The sequence below is a fragment of the Hyla sarda genome, unplaced genomic scaffold, assembly GCF_029499605.1.
Source record: "Hyla sarda isolate aHylSar1 unplaced genomic scaffold, aHylSar1.hap1 scaffold_1178, whole genome shotgun sequence".
Lineage (NCBI taxonomy): Eukaryota > Metazoa > Chordata > Amphibia > Anura > Hylidae > Hyla > Hyla sarda.
The window spans coordinates 95346-114855 of NW_026607801.1; the positions used below are offsets into that span (position 1 = coordinate 95346).

Consider the following 19510-nt stretch of genomic DNA (forward strand, 5'->3'; position numbering starts at 1 on the left):
TCACTTCCACAGGCCTTGCAGAGTGTAAACAACAACAACCCAGCTTTGTTGTGTATGTAACCAAAGGGATTTGTGATGTCACCTAGAACCTTCACAGCAGCGACAGCTTTATGAGGAGCATCAGCACTGCTCTGCCTGAGCAGAACCATCACCGCCATAGGTTGTCAAATAACCCGGATTTAACCCACACAGGTAAGTCCAATGGGGTGCAGGCATGTCCTCTATGCTTACAGCTTCCCGTGGGTGTTGGTTTGATACCGTTTGGGGACAGCCAAGGAGGCATCTGCAGGCAACAAAGGTAGGTGTGTGCTTGTGTGTGTGTTTCCTATGCAGATCCTAAGCCCAGTGTCACATGCAAGTAGGAGGAGTAAGAAGGGTTCCTGGCAAATCCGGGTTATGGATTGCATTTAAAAAGGCCCCGTGGGAGTGCAATGGGCCCCTGTCTTGCTGCTTAGCAATAATGGTATGGGTTTAGGTTCTGCTGTGTGTACTGGTGGTTGACTGCCCCCCAGCCCAGAGTGTGCATGGAAAATTGTCTGGCAGCCTCCCTGACAGCAAGCAGTGATAGTGCCCATGAAGGGGACCTTGTTGGGCCCGCCCCTTTCACGGTTATCGCTTCTCGGCCTTTTGGCTAAGATCAAGTGTAGTATCTGTTCTTATCAGTTTAATATCTGATACGTCCCCTATCTGGGGACCATATATTAAATGGATTTTTGAGAACGGGGGCCGATTTCGAAGCTTGCTTCCGTCGCCCTATGCATTGACCCGATATGGCAGTATCTTCGGGTACAGTGCACCACCCCCTTACAGGGTTAAAAAGAAAGATTCCTACTTTCATTGCTACCTGCTTGCTGGCTAGCCAGCTAGCCAGCCCTGTGGGCCTTGCTGCTGCTGCAGCCAAAAAACAAAAGGTGGTGCTGCTGCTGCTTCTGCTGCTTCTGCTTCTGCTTGTGTCTGGCCCCTGTTGGAGCGTCCAGGCACAGGACTTCTGCTGCTGCTGACTAAATGGCCTCCTTAATTGGATCATTTGAGTAGCCAGCACACCTGTGCAGGTAGGGCATGACATGATAGGCAGCTGCCTTGATAGCGGGTGGGTGCTGAATGTTCCTAATTGACAAAATAAGATTAATGCTTATGAAGAAATATAAAATCTCATCCCTTCCCCAATATCGCGCCACACCCCTACCCCTTAATTCCCTGGTTGAACGTGATGGACATATGTCTTTTTTCGACCGTACTAACTATGTAACTATGTAACATAACATGGGGGGGGGGTCTCCTGGCTGTTCACACAGGTGTGTCATTGCTGTACATTGACCATGCATTGCTTCTGTGGTATTGCAAAGGCAAAGACAAATGCTTCCAGCCATCCATTGCACTAATGGATTGGTCATCAGCTGGCTGTCTATGTCCCGCATCAATATAGACCAAAGTACAGAGGGTTAGGCTATGCTATTGTGCACCTACCTGATGCATCAGAAGGTGCGAGGACCTTGCTAAATTCTGTGCACAGACTTTGAGATCTATGCTTTAGACTGTATCTAAACCTGCTCCAACATGGACTGACATTCTGGCCTACTTTCAGCCGATGCGACTTGTCTGTCGCTGAACAGTCGCTTTTTATGTATTCAGCACCTATGTATAATGTTGTAAAAATGCTCTAGAAGCTAAAGTCGCAGAAATGTCACACATATTTGGCCTGCAACTTTCTGTGCGACAAATTCAGACAGGAAAAATCAGTATAAATCCTTAGAAAATTATCCCCCAGTGTCTCCATCTGCTGGCGGTATTGAATAAGCATTGCTGCACTGATGGGGTATGCATTAGACGAAAAAAAAGAAGAAAAAGAAGAATAATACGCCCAGAAAAGAGGCGAAAAGGAGAAAAACGTAAAAAAACGTGAAAAAAAAGTAAGAGGAAGAGAAGGGAAAAAAAGGTGGAAATGGGTTTAAAAGTGATTTCGGCGGAGAAATATATATATATATATATATATATATATATATATATATATATATATATGCGCACACACACACATAGATATAAACGTATTCTCCGTTGAGATATTGCAGCCGCTGCTGTGTCCAGGCCCAGGAGCCTTAGCACTGTGCTGTGATGTCACTCAATACCACTGACATCACTAGGTGTAAACAACATCTCTCCTTTGCTGTGTATGTGACTATGGAGCTGTTTGGTGATGTCGTCTATTACGGCCTTCATAGAAGCAACAGGAGATTGTTGCATCCATCTTGAACCCTCAGAACTACAGTGCTATGATGTCACTCACTTCCACAGGCCTTGCAGAGTGTAAACAACAACAACCCAGCTTTGTTGTGTATGTAACCAAAGGGATTTGTGATGTCACCTAGAACCTTCACAGCAGCGACAGCTTTATGAGGAGCATCAGCACTGCTCTGCCTGAGCAGAACCATCACCGCCATAGGTTGTCAAATAACCCGGATTTAACCCACACAGGTAAGTCCAATGGGGTGCAGGCATGTCCTCTATGCTTACAGCTTCCCGTGGGTGTTGGTTTGATACCGTTTGGGGACAGCCAAGGAGGCATCTGCAGGCAACAAAGGTAGGTGTGTGCTTGTGTGTGTGTTTCCTATGCAGATCCTAAGCCCAGTGTCACATGCAAGTAGGAGGAGTAAGAAGGGTTCCTGGCAAATCCGGGTTATGGATTGCATTTAAAAAGGCCCCGTGGGAGTGCAATGGGCCCCTGTCTTGCTGCTTAGCAATAATGGTATGGGTTTAGGTTCTGCTGTGTGTACTGGTGGTTGACTGCCCCCCAGCCCAGAGTGTGCATGGAAAATTGTCTGGCAGCCTCCCTGACAGCAAGCAGTGATAGTGCCCATGAAGGGGACCTTGTTGGGCCCGCCCCTTTCACGGTTATCGCTTCTCGGCCTTTTGGCTAAGATCAAGTGTAGTATCTGTTCTTATCAGTTTAATATCTGATACGTCCCCTATCTGGGGACCATATATTAAATGGATTTTTGATAACGGGGGCCGATTTCGAAGCTTGCTTCCGTCGCCCTATGCATTGACCCGATATGGCAGTATCTTCGGGTACAGTGCACCACCCCCTTACAGGGTTAAAAAGAAAGATTCCTACTTTCATTGCTACCTGCTTGCTGGCTAGCCAGCTAGCCAGCCCTGTGGGCCTTGCTGCTGCTGCAGCCAAAAAACAAAAGGTGGTGCTGCTGCTGCTTCTGCTGCTTCTGCTTCTGCTTGTGTCTGGCCCCTGTTGGAGCGTCCAGGCACAGGACTTCTGCTGCTGCTGACTAAATGGCCTCCTTAATTGGATCATTTGAGTAGCCAGCACACCTGTGCAGGTAGGGCATGACATGATAGGCAGCTGCCTTGATAGCGGGTGGGTGCTGAATGTTCCTAATTGACAAAATAAGATTAATGCTTATGAAGAAATATAAAATCTCATCCCTTCCCCAATATCGCGCCACACCCCTACCCCTTAATTCCCTGGTTGAACGTGATGGACATATGTCTTTTTTCGACCGTACTAACTATGTAACTATGTAACATAACATGGGGGGGGGTCTCCTGGCTGTTCACACAGGTGTGTCATTGCTGTACATTGACCATGCATTGCTTCTGTGGTATTGCAAAGGCAAAGACAAATGCTTCCAGCCATCCATTGCACTAATGGATTGGTCATCAGCTGGCTGTCTATGTCCCGCATCAATATAGACCAAAGTACAGAGGGTTAGGCTATGCTATTGTGCACCTACCTGATGCATCAGAAGGTGCGAGGCCCTTGCTAAATTCTGTGCACAGACTTTGAGATCTATGCTTTAGACTGTATCTAAACCTGCTCCAACATGGACTGACATTCTGGCCTACTTTCAGCCGATGCGACTTGTCTGTCGCTGAACAGTCGCTTTTTATGTATTCAGCACCTATGTATAATGTTGTAAAAATGCTCTAGAAGCTAAAGTCGCAGAAATGTCACACATATTTGGCCTGCAACTTTCTGTGCGACAAATTCAGACAGGAAAAATCAGTATAAATCCTTAGAAAATTATCCCCCAGTGTCTCCATCTGCTGGCGGTATTGAATAAGCATTGCTGCACTGATGGGGTATGCATTAGACGAAAAAAAAGAAGAAAAAGAAGAATAATACGCCCAGAAAAGAGGCGAAAAGGAGAAAAACGTAAAAAAACGTGAAAAAAAAGTAAGAGGAAGAGAAGGGAAAAAAAAGGTGGAAATGGGTTTAAAAGTGATTTCGGCGGAGAATATATATATATATATATATATATATATATATATATATATATATATATATATATGCGCACACACACACATAGATATAAACGTATTCTCCGTTGAGATATTGCAGCCGCTGCTGTGTCCAGGCCCAGGAGCCTTAGCACTGTGCTGTGATGTCACTCAATACCACTGACATCACTAGGTGTAAACAACATCTCTCCTTTGCTGTGTATGTGACTATGGAGCTGTTTGGTGATGTCGTCTATTACGTCCTTCATAGAAGCAACAGGAGATTGTTGCATCCATCTTGAACCCTCAGAACTACAGTGCTATGATGTCACTCACTTCCACAGGCCTTGCAGAGTGTAAACAACAACAACCCAGCTTTGTTGTGTATGTAACCAAAGGGATTTGTGATGTCACCTAGAACCTTCACAGCAGCGACAGCTTTATGAGGAGCATCAGCACTGCTCTGCCTGAGCAGAACCATCACCGCCATAGGTTGTCAAATAACCCGGATTTAACCAACACAGGTAAGTCCAATGGGGTGCAGGCATGTCCTCTATGCTTACAGCTTCCCGTGGGTGTTGGTTTGATACCGTTTGGGGACAGCCAAGGAGGCATCTGCAGGCAACAAAGGTAGGTGTGTGCTTGTGTGTGTGTTTCCTATGCAGATCCTAAGCCCAGTGTCACATGCAAGTAGGAGGAGTAAGAAGGGTTCCTGGCAAATCCGGGTTATGGATTGCATTTAAAAAGGCCCCGTGGGAGTGCAATGGGCCCCTGTCTTGCTGCTTAGCAATAATGGTATGGGTTTAGGTTCTGCTGTGTGTACTGGTGGTTGACTGCCCCCCAGCCCAGAGTGTGCATGGAAAATTGTCTGGCAGCCTCCCTGACAGCAAGCAGTGATAGTGCCCATGAAGGGGACCTTGTTGGGCCCGCCCCTTTCACGGTTATCGCTTCTCGGCCTTTTGGCTAAGATCAAGTGTAGTATCTGTTCTTATCAGTTTAATATCTGATACGTCCCCTATCTGGGGACCATATATTAAATGGATTTTTGAGAACGGGGGCCGATTTCGAAGCTTGCTTCCGTCGCCCTATGCATTGACCCGATATGGCAGTATCTTCGGGTACAGTGCACCACCCCCTTACAGGGTTAAAAAGAAAGATTCCTACTTTCATTGCTACCTGCTTGCTGGCTAGCCAGCTAGCCAGCCCTGTGGGCCTTGCTGCTGCTGCAGCCAAAAAACAAAAGGTGGTGCTGCTGCTGCTTCTGCTGCTTCTGCTTCTGCTTGTGTCTGGCCCCTGTTGGAGCGTCCAGGCACAGGACTTCTGCTGCTGCTGACTAAATGGCCTCCTTAATTGGATCATTTGAGTAGCCAGCACACCTGTGCAGGTAGGGCATGACATGATAGGCAGCTGCCTTGATAGCGGGTGGGTGCTGAATGTTCCTAATTGACAAAATAAGATTAATGCTTATGAAGAAATATAAAATCTCATCCCTTCCCCAATATCGCGCCACACCCCTACCCCTTAATTCCCTGGTTGAACGTGATGGACATATGTCTTTTTTCGACCGTACTAACTATGTAACTATGTAACATAACATGGGGGGGGGTCTCCTGGCTGTTCACACAGGTGTGTCATTGCTGTACATTGACCATGCATTGCTTCTGTGGTATTGCAAAGGCAAAGACAAATGCTTCCAGCCATCCATTGCACTAATGGATTGGTCATCAGCTGGCTGTCTATGTCCCGCATCAATATAGACCAAAGTACAGAGGGTTAGGCTATGCTATTGTGCACCTACCTGATGCATCAGAAGGTGCGAGGCCCTTGCTAAATTCTGTGCACAGACTTTGAGATCTATGCTTTAGACTGTATCTAAACCTGCTCCAACATGGACTGACATTCTGGCCTACTTTCAGCCGATGCGACTTGTCTGTCGCTGAACAGTCGCTTTTTATGTATTCAGCACCTATGTATAATGTTGTAAAAATGCTCTAGAAGCTAAAGTCGCAGAAATGTCACACATATTTGGCCTGCAACTTTCTGTGCGACAAATTCAGACAGGAAAAATCAGTATAAATCCTTAGAAAATTATCCCCCAGTGTCTCCATCTGCTGGCGGTATTGAATAAGCATTGCTGCACTGATGGGGTATGCATTAGACGAAAAAAAAGAAGAAAAAGAAGAATAATACGCCCAGAAAAGAGGCGAAAAGGAGAAAAACGTAAAAAAACGTGAAAAAAAAGTAAGAGGAAGAGAAGGGAAAAAAAGGTGGAAATGGGTTTAAAAGTGATTTCGGCGGAGAATATATATATATATATATATATATATATATATATATATATATGCGCACACACACACATAGATATAAACGTATTCTCCGTTGAGATATTGCAGCCGCTGCTGTGTCCAGGCCCAGGAGCCTTAGCACTGTGCTGTGATGTCACTCAATACCACTGACATCACTAGGTGTAAACAACATCTCTCCTTTGCTGTGTATGTGACTATGGAGCTGTTTGGTGATGTCGTCTATTACGGCCTTCATAGAAGCAACAGGAGATTGTTGCATCCATCTTGAACCCTCAGAACTACAGTGCTATGATGTCACTCACTTCCACAGGCCTTGCAGAGTGTAAACAACAACAACCCAGCTTTGTTGTGTATGTAACCAAAGGGATTTGTGATGTCACCTAGAACCTTCACAGCAGCGACAGCTTTATGAGGAGCATCAGCACTGCTCTGCCTGAGCAGAACCATCACCGCCATAGGTTGTCAAATAACCCGGATTTAACCCACACAGGTAAGTCCAATGGGGTGCAGGCATGTCCTCTATGCTTACAGCTTCCCGTGGGTGTTGGTTTGATACCGTTTGGGGACAGCCAAGGAGGCATCTGCAGGCAACAAAGGTAGGTGTGTGCTTGTGTGTGTGTTTCCTATGCAGATCCTAAGCCCAGTGTCACATGCAAGTAGGAGGAGTAAGAAGGGTTCCTGGCAAATCCGGGTTATGGATTGCATTTAAAAAGGCCCCGTGGGAGTGCAATGGGCCCCTGTCTTGCTGCTTAGCAATAATGGTATGGGTTTAGGTTCTGCTGTGTGTACTGGTGGTTGACTGCCCCCCAGCCCAGAGTGTGCATGGAAAATTGTCTGGCAGCCTCCCTGACAGCAAGCAGTGATAGTGCCCATGAAGGGGACCTTGTTGGGCCCGCCCCTTTCACGGTTATCGCTTCTCGGCCTTTTGGCTAAGATCAAGTGTAGTATCTGTTCTTATCAGTTTAATATCTGATACGTCCCCTATCTGGGGACCATATATTAAATGGATTTTTGAGAACGGGGGCCGATTTCGAAGCTTGCTTCCGTCGCCCTATGCATTGACCCGATATGGCAGTATCTTCGGGTACAGTGCACCACCCCCTTACAGGGTTAAAAAGAAAGATTCCTACTTTCATTGCTACCTGCTTGCTGGCTAGCCAGCTAGCCAGCCCTGTGGGCCTTGCTGCTGCTGCAGCCAAAAAACAAATGGTGGTGCTGCTGCTGCTTCTGCTGCTTCTGCTTCTGCTTGTGTCTGGCCCCTGTTGGAGCGTCCAGGCACAGGACTTCTGCTGCTGCTGACTAAATGGCCTCCTTAATTGGATCATTTGAGTAGCCAGCACACCTGTGCAGGTAGGGCATGACATGATAGGCAGCTGCCTTGATAGCGGGTGGGTGCTGAATGTTCCTAATTGACAAAATAAGATTAATGCTTATGAAGAAATATAAAATCTCATCCCTTCCCCAATATCGCGCCACACCCCTACCCCTTAATTCCCTGGTTGAACGTGATGGACATATGTCTTTTCTCGACCGTACTAACTATGTAACTATGTAACATAACATGGGGGGGGGTCTCCTGGCTGTTCACACAGGTGTGTCATTGCTGTACATTGACCATGCATTGCTTCTGTGGTATTGCAAAGGCAAAGACAAATGCTTCCAGCCATCCATTGCACTAATGGATTGGTCATCAGCTGGCTGTCTATGTCCCGCATCAATATAGACCAAAGTACAGAGGGTTAGGCTATGCTATTGTGCACCTACCTGATGCATCAGAAGGTGCGAGGCCCTTGCTAAATTCTGTGCACAGACTTTGAGATCTATGCTTTAGACTGTATCTAAACCTGCTCCAACATGGACTGACATTCTGGCCTACTTTCAGCCGATGCGACTTGTCTGTCGCTGAACAGTCGCTTTTTATGTATTCAGCACCTATGTATAATGTTGTAAAAATGCTCTAGAAGCTAAAGTCGCAGAAATGTCACACATATTTGGCCTGCAACTTTCTGTGCGACAAATTCAGACAGGAAAAATCAGTATAAATCCTTAGAAAATTATCCCCCAGTGTCTCCATCTGCTGGCGGTATTGAATAAGCATTGCTGCACTGATGGGGTATGCATTAGACGAAAAAAAAGAAGAAAAAGAAGAATAATACGCCCAGAAAAGAGGCGAAAAGGAGAAAAACGTAAAAAAACGTGAAAAAAAAGTAAGAGGAAGAGAAGGGAAAAAAAGGTGGAAATGGGTTTAAAAGTGATTTCGGCGGAGAAATATATATATATATATATATATATATATATATATATATATATATGCGCACACACACACATAGATATAAACGTATTCTCCGTTGAGATATTGCAGCCGCTGCTGTGTCCAGGCCCAGGAGCCTTAGCACTGTGCTGTGATGTCACTCAATACCACTGACATCACTAGGTGTAAACAACATCTCTCCTTTGCTGTGTATGTGACTATGGAGCTGTTTGGTGATGTCGTCTATTACGGCCTTCATAGAAGCAACAGGAGATTGTTGCATCCATCTTGAACCCTCAGAACTACAGTGCTATGATGTCACTCACTTCCACAGGCCTTGCAGAGTGTAAACAACAACAACCCAGCTTTGTTGTGTATGTAACCAAAGGGATTTGTGATGTCACCTAGAACCTTCACAGCAGCGACAGCTTTATGAGGAGCATCAGCACTGCTCTGCCTGAGCAGAACCATCACCGCCATAGGTTGTCAAATAACCCGGATTTAACCCACACAGGTAAGTCCAATGGGGTGCAGGCATGTCCTCTATGCTTACAGCTTCCCGTGGGTGTTGGTTTGATACCGTTTGGGGACAGCCAAGGAGGCATCTGCAGGCAACAAAGGTAGGTGTGTGCTTGTGTGTGTGTTTCCTATGCAGATCCTAAGCCCAGTGTCACATGCAAGTAGGAGGAGTAAGAAGGGTTCCTGGCAAATCCGGGTTATGGATTGCATTTAAAAAGGCCCCGTGGGAGTGCAATGGGCCCCTGTCTTGCTGCTTAGCAATAATGGTATGGGTTTAGGTTCTGCTGTGTGTACTGGTGGTTGACTGCCCCCCAGCCCAGAGTGTGCATGGAAAATTGTCTGGCAGCCTCCCTGACAGCAAGCAGTGATAGTGCCCATGAAGGGGACCTTGTTGGGCCCGCCCCTTTCACGGTTATCGCTTCTCGGCCTTTTGGCTAAGATCAAGTGTAGTATCTGTTCTTATCAGTTTAATATCTGATACGTCCCCTATCTGGGGACCATATATTAAATGGATTTTTGAGAACGGGGGCCGATTTCGAAGCTTGCTTCCGTCGCCCTATGCATTGACCCGATATGGCAGTATCTTCGGGTACAGTGCACCACCCCCTTACAGGGTTAAAAAGAAAGATTCCTACTTTCATTGCTACCTGCTTGCTGGCTAGCCAGCTAGCCAGCCCTGTGGGCCTTGCTGCTGCTGCAGCCAAAAAACAAAAGGTGGTGCTGCTGCTGCTTCTGCTGCTTCTGCTTCTGCTTGTGTCTGGCCCCTGTTGGAGCGTCCAGGCACAGGACTTCTGCTGCTGCTGACTAAATGGCCTCCTTAATTGGATCATTTGAGTAGCCAGCACACCTGTGCAGGTAGGGCATGACATGATAGGCAGCTGCCTTGATAGCGGGTGGGTGCTGAATGTTCCTAATTGACAAAATAAGATTAATGCTTATGAAGAAATATAAAATCTCATCCCTTCCCCAATATCGCGCCACACCCCTACCCCTTAATTCCCTGGTTGAACGTGATGGACATATGTCTTTTTTCGACCGTACTAACTATGTAACTATGTAACATAACATGGGGGGGGGTCTCCTGGCTGTTCACACAGGTGTGTCATTGCTGTACATTGACCATGCATTGCTTCTGTGGTATTGCAAAGGCAAAGACAAATGCTTCCAGCCATCCATTGCACTAATGGATTGGTCATCAGCTGGCTGTCTATGTCCCGCATCAATATAGACCAAAGTACAGAGGGTTAGGCTATGCTATTGTGCACCTACCTGATGCATCAGAAGGTGCGAGGCCCTTGCTAAATTCTGTGCACAGACTTTGAGATCTATGCTTTAGACTGTATCTAAACCTGCTCCAACATGGACTGACATTCTGGCCTACTTTCAGCCGATGCGACTTGTCTGTCGCTGAACAGTCGCTTTTTATGTATTCAGCACCTATGTATAATGTTGTAAAAATGCTCTAGAAGCTAAAGTCGCAGAAATGTCACACATATTTGGCCTGCAACTTTCTGTGCGACAAATTCAGACAGGAAAAATCAGTATAAATCCTTAGAAAATTATCCCCCAGTGTCTCCATCTGCTGGCGGTATTGAATAAGCATTGCTGCACTGATGGGGTATGCATTAGACGAAAAAAAAGAAGAAAAAGAAGAATAATACGCCCAGAAAAGAGGCGAAAAGGAGAAAAACGTAAAAAAACGTGAAAAAAAAGTAAGAGGAAGAGAAGGGAAAAAAAGGTGGAAATGGGTTTAAAAGTGATTTCGGCGGAGATATATATATATATATATATATATATATATATATATATATATATATATATATATGCGCACACACACACATAGATATAAACGTATTCTCCGTTGAGATATTGCAGCCGCTGCTGTGTCCAGGCCCAGGAGCCTTAGCACTGTGCTGTGATGTCACTCAATACCACTGACATCACTAGGTGTAAACAACATCTCTCCTTTGCTGTGTATGTGACTATGGAGCTGTTTGGTGATGTCGTCTATTACGGCCTTCATAGAAGCAACAGGAGATTGTTGCATCCATCTTGAACCCTCAGAACTACAGTGCTATGATGTCACTCACTTCCACAGGCCTTGCAGAGTGTAAACAACAACAACCCAGCTTTGTTGTGTATGTAACCAAAGGGATTTGTGATGTCACCTAGAACCTTCACAGCAGCGACAGCTTTATGAGGAGCATCAGCACTGCTCTGCCTGAGCAGAACCATCACCGCCATAGGTTGTCAAATAACCCGGATTTAACCCACACAGGTAAGTCCAATGGGGTGCAGGCATGTCCTCTATGCTTACAGCTTCCCGTGGGTGTTGGTTTGATACCGTTTGGGGACAGCCAAGGAGGCATCTGCAGGCAACAAAGGTAGGTGTGTGCTTGTGTGTGTGTTTCCTATGCAGATCCTAAGCCCAGTGTCACATGCAAGTAGGAGGAGTAAGAAGGGTTCCTGGCAAATCCGGGTTATGGATTGCATTTAAAAAGGCCCCGTGGGAGTGCAATGGGCCCCTGTCTTGCTGCTTAGCAATAATGGTATGGGTTTAGGTTCTGCTGTGTGTACTGGTGGTTGACTGCCCCCCAGCCCAGAGTGTGCATGGAAAATTGTCTGGCAGCCTCCCTGACAGCAAGCAGTGATAGTGCCCATGAAGGGGACCTTGTTGGGCCCGCCCCTTTCACGGTTATCGCTTCTCGGCCTTTTGGCTAAGATCAAGTGTAGTATCTGTTCTTATCAGTTTAATATCTGATACGTCCCCTATCTGGGGACCATATATTAAATGGATTTTTGAGAACGGGGGCCGATTTCGAAGCTTGCTTCCGTCGCCCTATGCATTGACCCGATATGGCAGTATCTTCGGGTACAGTGCACCACCCCCTTACAGGGTTAAAAAGAAAGATTCCTACTTTCATTGCTACCTGCTTGCTGGCTAGCCAGCTAGCCAGCCCTGTGGGCCTTGCTGCTGCTGCAGCCAAAAAACAAAAGGTGGTGCTGCTGCTGCTTCTGCTGCTTCTGCTTCTGCTTGTGTCTGGCCCCTGTTGGAGCGTCCAGGCACAGGACTTCTGCTGCTGCTGACTAAATGGCCTCCTTAATTGGATCATTTGAGTAGCCAGCACACCTGTGCAGGTAGGGCATGACATGATAGGCAGCTGCCTTGATAGCGGGTGGGTGCTGAATGTTCCTAATTGACAAAATAAGATTAATGCTTATGAAGAAATATAAAATCTCATCCCTTCCCCAATATCGCGCCACACCCCTACCCCTTAATTCCCTGGTTGAACGTGATGGACATATGTCTTTTTTCGACCGTACTAACTATGTAACTATGTAACATAACATGGGGGGGGGTCTCCTGGCTGTTCACACAGGTGTGTCATTGCTGTACATTGACCATGCATTGCTTCTGTGGTATTGCAAAGGCAAAGACAAATGCTTCCAGCCATCCATTGCACTAATGGATTGGTCATCAGCTGGCTGTCTATGTCCCGCATCAATATAGACCAAAGTACAGAGGGTTAGGCTATGCTATTGTGCACCTACCTGATGCATCAGAAGGTGCGAGGCCCTTGCTAAATTCTGTGCACAGACTTTGAGATCTATGCTTTAGACTGTATCTAAACCTGCTCCAACATGGACTGACATTCTGGCCTACTTTCAGCCGATGCGACTTGTCTGTCGCTGAACAGTCGCTTTTTATGTATTCAGCACCTATGTATAATGTTGTAAAAATGCTCTAGAAGCTAAAGTCGCAGAAATGTCACACATATTTGGCCTGCAACTTTCTGTGCGACAAATTCAGACAGGAAAAATCAGTATAAATCCTTAGAAAATTATCCCCCAGTGTCTCCATCTGCTGGCGGTATTGAATAAGCATTGCTGCACTGATGGGGTATGCATTAGACGAAAAAAAAGAAGAAAAAGAAGAATAATACGCCCAGAAAAGAGGCGAAAAGGAGAAAAACGTAAAAAAACGTGAAAAAAAAGTAAGAGGAAGAGAAGGGAAAAAAAGGTGGAAATGGGTTTAAAAGTGATTTCGGCGGAGAAATATACATATATATATATATATATATATATATATATATATATATATATGCGCACACACACACATAGATATAAACGTATTCTCCGTTGAGATATTGCAGCCGCTGCTGTGTCCAGGCCCAGGAGCCTTAGCACTGTGCTGTGATGTCACTCAATACCACTGACATCACTAGGTGTAAACAACATCTCTCCTTTGCTGTGTATGTGACTATGGAGCTGTTTGGTGATGTCGTCTATTACGGCCTTCATAGAAGCAACAGGAGATTGTTGCATCCATCTTGAACCCTCAGAACTACAGTGCTATGATGTCACTCACTTCCACAGGCCTTGCAGAGTGTAAACAACAACAACCCAGCTTTGTTGTGTATGTAACCAAAGGGATTTGTGATGTCACCTAGAACCTTCACAGCAGCGACAGCTTTATGAGGAGCATCAGCACTGCTCTGCCTGAGCAGAACCATCACCGCCATAGGTTGTCAAATAACCCGGATTTAACCCACACAGGTAAGTCCAATGGGGTGCAGGCATGTCCTCTATGCTTACAGCTTCCCGTGGGTGTTGGTTTGATACCGTTTGGGGACAGCCAAGGAGGCATCTGCAGGCAACAAAGGTAGGTGTGTGCTTGTGTGTGTGTTTCCTATGCAGATCCTAAGCCCAGTGTCACATGCAAGTAGGAGGAGTAAGAAGGGTTCCTGGCAAATCCGGGTTATGGATTGCATTTAAAAAGGCCCCGTGGGAGTGCAATGGGCCCCTGTCTTGCTGCTTAGCAATAATGGTATGGGTTTAGGTTCTGCTGTGTGTACTGGTGGTTGACTGCCCCCCAGCCCAGAGTGTGCATGGAAAATTGTCTGGCAGCCTCCCTGACAGCAAGCAGTGATAGTGCCCATGAAGGGGACCTTGTTGGGCCCGCCCCTTTCACGGTTATCGCTTCTCGGCCTTTTGGCTAAGATCAAGTGTAGTATCTGTTCTTATCAGTTTAATATCTGATACGTCCCCTATCTGGGGACCATATATTAAATGGATTTTTGAGAACGGGGGCCGATTTCGAAGCTTGCTTCCGTCGCCCTATGCATTGACCCGATATGGCAGTATCTTCGGGTACAGTGCACCACCCCCTTACAGGGTTAAAAAGAAAGATTCCTACTTTCATTGCTACCTGCTTGCTGGCTAGCCAGCTAGCCAGCCCTGTGGGCCTTGCTGCTGCTGCAGCCAAAAAACAAAAGGTGGTGCTGCTGCTGCTTCTGCTGCTTCTGCTTCTGCTTGTGTCTGGCCCCTGTTGGAGCGTCCAGGCACAGGACTTCTGCTGCTGCTGACTAAATGGCCTCCTTAATTGGATCATTTGAGTAGCCAGCACACCTGTGCAGGTAGGGCATGACATGATAGGCAGCTGCCTTGATAGCGGGTGGGTGCTGAATGTTCCTAATTGACAAAATAAGATTAATGCTTATGAAGAAATATAAAATCTCATCCCTTCCCCAATATCGCGCCACACCCCTACCCCTTAATTCCCTGGTTGAACGTGATGGACATATGTCTTTTTTCGACCGTACTAACTATGTAACTATGTAACATAACATGGGGGGGGGTCTCCTGGCTGTTCACACAGGTGTGTCATTGCTGTACATTGACCATGCATTGCTTCTGTGGTATTGCAAAGGCAAAGACAAATGCTTCCAGCCATCCATTGCACTAATGGATTGGTCATCAGCTGGCTGTCTATGTCCCGCATCAATATAGACCAAAGTACAGAGGGTTAGGCTATGCTATTGTGCACCTACCTGATGCATCAGAAGGTGCGAGGCCCTTGCTAAATTCTGTGCACAGACTTTGAGATCTATGCTTTAGACTGTATCTAAACCTGCTCCAACATGGACTGACATTCTGGCCTACTTTCAGCCGATGCGACTTGTCTGTCGCTGAACAGTCGCTTTTTATGTATTCAGCACCTATGTATAATGTTGTAAAAATGCTCTAGAAGCTAAAGTCGCAGAAATGTCACACATATTTGGCCTGCAACTTTCTGTGCGACAAATTCAGACAGGAAAAATCAGTATAAATCCTTAGAAAATTATCCCCCAGTGTCTCCATCTGCTGGCGGTATTGAATAAGCATTGCTGCACTGATGGGGTATGCATTAGACGAAAAAAAAGAAGAAAAAGAAGAATAATACGCCCAGAAAAGAGGCGAAAAGGAGAAAAACGTAAAAAAACGTGAAAAAAAAGTAAGAGGAAGAGAAGGGAAAAAAAGGTGGAAATGGGTTTAAAAGTGATTTCGGCGGAGAAATATATATATATATATATATATATATATATATATATATATATATATATATATATGCGCACACACACACATAGATATAAACGTATTCTCCGTTGAGATATTGCAGCCGCTGCTGTGTCCAGGCCCAGGAGCCTTAGCACTGTGCTGTGATGTCACTCAATACCACTGACATCACTAGGTGTAAACAACATCTCTCCTTTGCTGTGTATGTGACTATGGAGCTGTTTGGTGATGTCGTCTATTACGGCCTTCATAGAAGCAACAGGAGATTGTTGCATCCATCTTGAACCCTCAGAACTACAGTGCTATGATGTCACTCACTTCCACAGGCCTTGCAGAGTGTAAACAACAACAACCCAGCTTTGTTGTGTATGTAACCAAAGGGATTTGTGATGTCACCTAGAACCTTCACAGCAGCGACAGCTTTATGAGGAGCATCAGCACTGCTCTGCCTGAGCAGAACCATCACCGCCATAGGTTGTCAAATAACCCGGATTTAACCCACACAGGTAAGTCCAATGGGGTGCAGGCATGTCCTCTATGCTTACAGCTTCCCGTGGGTGTTGGTTTGATACCGTTTGGGGACAGCCAAGGAGGCATCTGCAGGCAACAAAGGTAGGTGTGTGCTTGTGTGTGTGTTTCCTATGCAGATCCTAAGCCCAGTGTCACATGCAAGTAGGAGGAGTAAGAAGGGTTCCTGGCAAATCCGGGTTATGGATTGCATTTAAAAAGGCCCCGTGGGAGTGCAATGGGCCCCTGTCTTGCTGCTTAGCAATAATGGTATGGGTTTAGGTTCTGCTGTGTGTACTGGTGGTTGACTGCCCCCCAGCCCAGAGTGTGCATGGAAAATTGTCTGGCAGCCTCCCTGACAGCAAGCAGTGATAGTGCCCATGAAGGGGACCTTGTTGGGCCCGCCCCTTTCACGGTTATCGCTTCTCGGCCTTTTGGCTAAGATCAAGTGTAGTATCTGTTCTTATCAGTTTAATATCTGATACGTCCCCTATCTGGGGACCATATATTAAATGGATTTTTGAGAACGGGGGCCGATTTCGAAGCTTGCTTCCGTCGCCCTATGCATTGACCCGATATGGCAGTATCTTCGGGTACAGTGCACCACCCCCTTACAGGGTTAAAAAGAAAGATTCCTACTTTCATTGCTACCTGCTTGCTGGCTAGCCAGCTAGCCAGCCCTGTGGGCCTTGCTGCTGCTGCAGCCAAAAAACAAAAGGTGGTGCTGCTGCTGCTTCTGCTGCTTCTGCTTCTGCTTGTGTCTGGCCCCTGTTGGAGCGTCCAGGCACAGGACTTCTGCTGCTGCTGACTAAATGGCCTCCTTAATTGGATCATTTGAGTAGCCAGCACACCTGTGCAGGTAGGGCATGACATGATAGGCAGCTGCCTTGATAGCGGGTGGGTGCTGAATGTTCCTAATTGACAAAATAAGATTAATGCTTATGAAGAAATATAAAATCTCATCCCTTCCCCAATATCGCGCCACACCCCTACCCCTTAATTCCCTGGTTGAACGTGATGGACATATGTCTTTTTTCGACCGTACTAACTATGTAACTATGTAACATAACATGGGGGGGGGTCTCCTGGCTGTTCACACAGGTGTGTCATTGCTGTACATTGACCATGCATTGCTTCTGTGGTATTGCAAAGGCAAAGACAAATGCTTCCAGCCATCCATTGCACTAATGGATTGGTCATCAGCTGGCTGTCTATGTCCCGCATCAATATAGACCAAAGTACAGAGGGTTAGGCTATGCTATTGTGCACCTACCTGATGCATCAGAAGGTGCGAGGCCCTTGCTAAATTCTGTGCACAGACTTTGAGATCTATGCTTTAGACTGTATCTAAACCTGCTCCAACATGGACTGACATTCTGGCCTACTTTCAGCCGATGCGACTTGTCTGTCGCTGAACAGTCGCTTTTTATGTATTCAGCACCTATGTATAATGTTGTAAAAATGCTCTAGAAGCTAAAGTCGCAGAAATGTCACACATATTTGGCCTGCAACTTTCTGTGCGACAAATTCAGACAGGAAAAATCAGTATAAATCCTTAGAAAATTATCCCCCAGTGTCTCCATCTGCTGGCGGTATTGAATAAGCATTGCTGCACTGATGGGGTATGCATTAGACGAAAAAAAAGAAGAAAAAGAAGAATAATACGCCCAGAAAAGAGGCGAAAAGGAGAAAAACGTAAAAAAACGTGAAAAAAAAGTAAGAGGAAGAGAAGGGAAAAAAAGGTGGAAATGGGTTTAAAAGTGATTTCGGCGGAGAAATATATATATATATATATATATATATATATATATATATATATATGCGCACACACACACATAGATATAAACGTATTCTCCGTTGAGATATTGCAGCCGCTGCTGTGTCCAGGCCCAGGAGCCTTAGCACTGTGCTGTGATGTCACTCAATACCACTGACATCACTAGGTGTAAACAACATCTCTCCTTTGCTGTGTATGTGACTATGGAGCTGTTTGGTGATGTCGTCTATTACGGCCTTCATAGAAGCAACAGGAGATTGTTGCATCCATCTTGAACCCTCAGAACTACAGTGCTATGATGTCACTCACTTCCACAGGCCTTGCAGAGTGTAAACAACAACAACCCAGCTTTGTTGTGTATGTAACCAAAGGGATTTGTGATGTCACCTAGAACCTTCACAGCAGCGACAGCTTTATGAGGAGCATCAGCACTGCTCTGCCTGAGCAGAACCATCACCGCCATAGGTTGTCAAATAACCCGGATTTAACCCACACAGGTAAGTCCAATGGGGTGCAGGCATGTCCTCTATGCTTACAGCTTCCCGTGGGTGTTGGTTTGATACCGTTTGGGGACAGCCAAGGAGGCATCTGCAGGCAACAAAGGTAGGTGTGTGCTTGTGTGTGTGTTTCCTATGCAGATCCTAAGCCCAGTGTCACATGCAAGTAGGAGGAGTAAGAAGGGTTCCTGGCAAATCCGGGTTATGGATTGCATTTAAAAAGGCCCCGTGGGAGTGCAATGGGCCCCTGTCTTGCTGCTTAGCAATAATGGTATGGGTTTAGGTTCTGCTGTGTGTACTGGTGGTTGACTGCCCCCCAGCCCAGAGTGTGCATGGAAAATTGTCTGGCAGCCTCCCTGACAGCAAGCAGTGATAGTGCCCATGAAGGGGACCTTGTTGGGCCCGCCCCTTTCACGGTTATCGCTTCTCGGCCTTTTGGCTAAGATCAAGTGTAGTATCTGTTCTTATCAGTTTAATATCTGATACGTCCCCTATCTGGGGACCATATATTAAATGGATTTTTGAGAACGGGGGCCGATTTCGAAGCTTGCTTCCGTCGCCCTATGCATTGACCCGATATGGCAGTATCTTCGGGTACAGTGCACCACCCCCTTACAGGGTTAAAAAGAAAGATTCCTACTTTCATTGCTACCTGCTTGCTGGCTAGCCAGCTAGCCAGCCCTGTGGGCCTTGCTGCTGCTGCAGCCAAAAAACAAAAGGTGGTGCTGCTGCTGCTTCTGCTGCTTCTGCTTCTGCTTGTGTCTGGCCCCTGTTGGAGCGTCCAGGCACAGGACTTCTGCTGCTGCTGACTAAATGGCCTCCTTAATTGGATCATTTGAGTAGCCAGCACACCTGTGCAGGTAGGGCATGACATGATAGGCAGCTGCCTTGATAGCGGGTGGGTGCTGAATGTTCCTAATTGACAAAATAAGATTAATGCTTATGAAGAAATATAAAATCTCATCCCTTCCCCAATATCGCGCCACACCCCTACCCCTTAATTCCCTGGTTGAACGTGATGGACATATGTCTTTTTTCGACCGTACTAACTATGTAACTATGTAACATAACATGGGGGGGGGTC

At 46.2% G+C, this 19510-nt stretch overlaps 9 non-coding genes across 9 annotated transcripts; all 9 read left to right on the plus strand.

The window, feature by feature from the left end:
- The first annotated feature begins 611 nt into the window (after window positions 1-611).
- Window positions 612-802, plus strand: LOC130302734 (U2 spliceosomal RNA). The gene has a single exon (XR_008852900.1). It is a non-coding gene; the product is annotated as a U2 spliceosomal RNA (small nuclear RNA).
- Window positions 803-2891: 2089 nt separating this feature from the next.
- Window positions 2892-3082, plus strand: LOC130302701 (U2 spliceosomal RNA). Its single transcript, XR_008852868.1, has one exon. It is a non-coding gene; the product is annotated as a U2 spliceosomal RNA (small nuclear RNA).
- Window positions 3083-5176: 2094 nt separating this feature from the next.
- Window positions 5177-5367, plus strand: LOC130302735 (U2 spliceosomal RNA). The gene has a single exon (XR_008852901.1). It is a non-coding gene; the product is annotated as a U2 spliceosomal RNA (small nuclear RNA).
- A 2081-nt stretch (window positions 5368-7448) lies between these two features.
- On the plus strand, window positions 7449-7639 carry LOC130302737 (U2 spliceosomal RNA). Its single transcript, XR_008852903.1, has one exon. It is a non-coding gene; the product is annotated as a U2 spliceosomal RNA (small nuclear RNA).
- A 2084-nt stretch (window positions 7640-9723) lies between these two features.
- On the plus strand, window positions 9724-9914 carry LOC130302738 (U2 spliceosomal RNA). Its single transcript, XR_008852904.1, has one exon. It is a non-coding gene; the product is annotated as a U2 spliceosomal RNA (small nuclear RNA).
- Window positions 9915-12006: 2092 nt separating this feature from the next.
- LOC130302739 (U2 spliceosomal RNA) lies at window positions 12007-12197 on the plus strand. The gene has a single exon (XR_008852905.1). It is a non-coding gene; the product is annotated as a U2 spliceosomal RNA (small nuclear RNA).
- Window positions 12198-14285: 2088 nt separating this feature from the next.
- LOC130302740 (U2 spliceosomal RNA) lies at window positions 14286-14476 on the plus strand. The gene has a single exon (XR_008852906.1). It is a non-coding gene; the product is annotated as a U2 spliceosomal RNA (small nuclear RNA).
- A 2094-nt stretch (window positions 14477-16570) lies between these two features.
- On the plus strand, window positions 16571-16761 carry LOC130302741 (U2 spliceosomal RNA). The gene has a single exon (XR_008852907.1). It is a non-coding gene; the product is annotated as a U2 spliceosomal RNA (small nuclear RNA).
- A 2084-nt stretch (window positions 16762-18845) lies between these two features.
- Window positions 18846-19036, plus strand: LOC130302742 (U2 spliceosomal RNA). The gene has a single exon (XR_008852908.1). It is a non-coding gene; the product is annotated as a U2 spliceosomal RNA (small nuclear RNA).
- The last annotated feature ends 474 nt before the right edge of the window (window positions 19037-19510 follow it).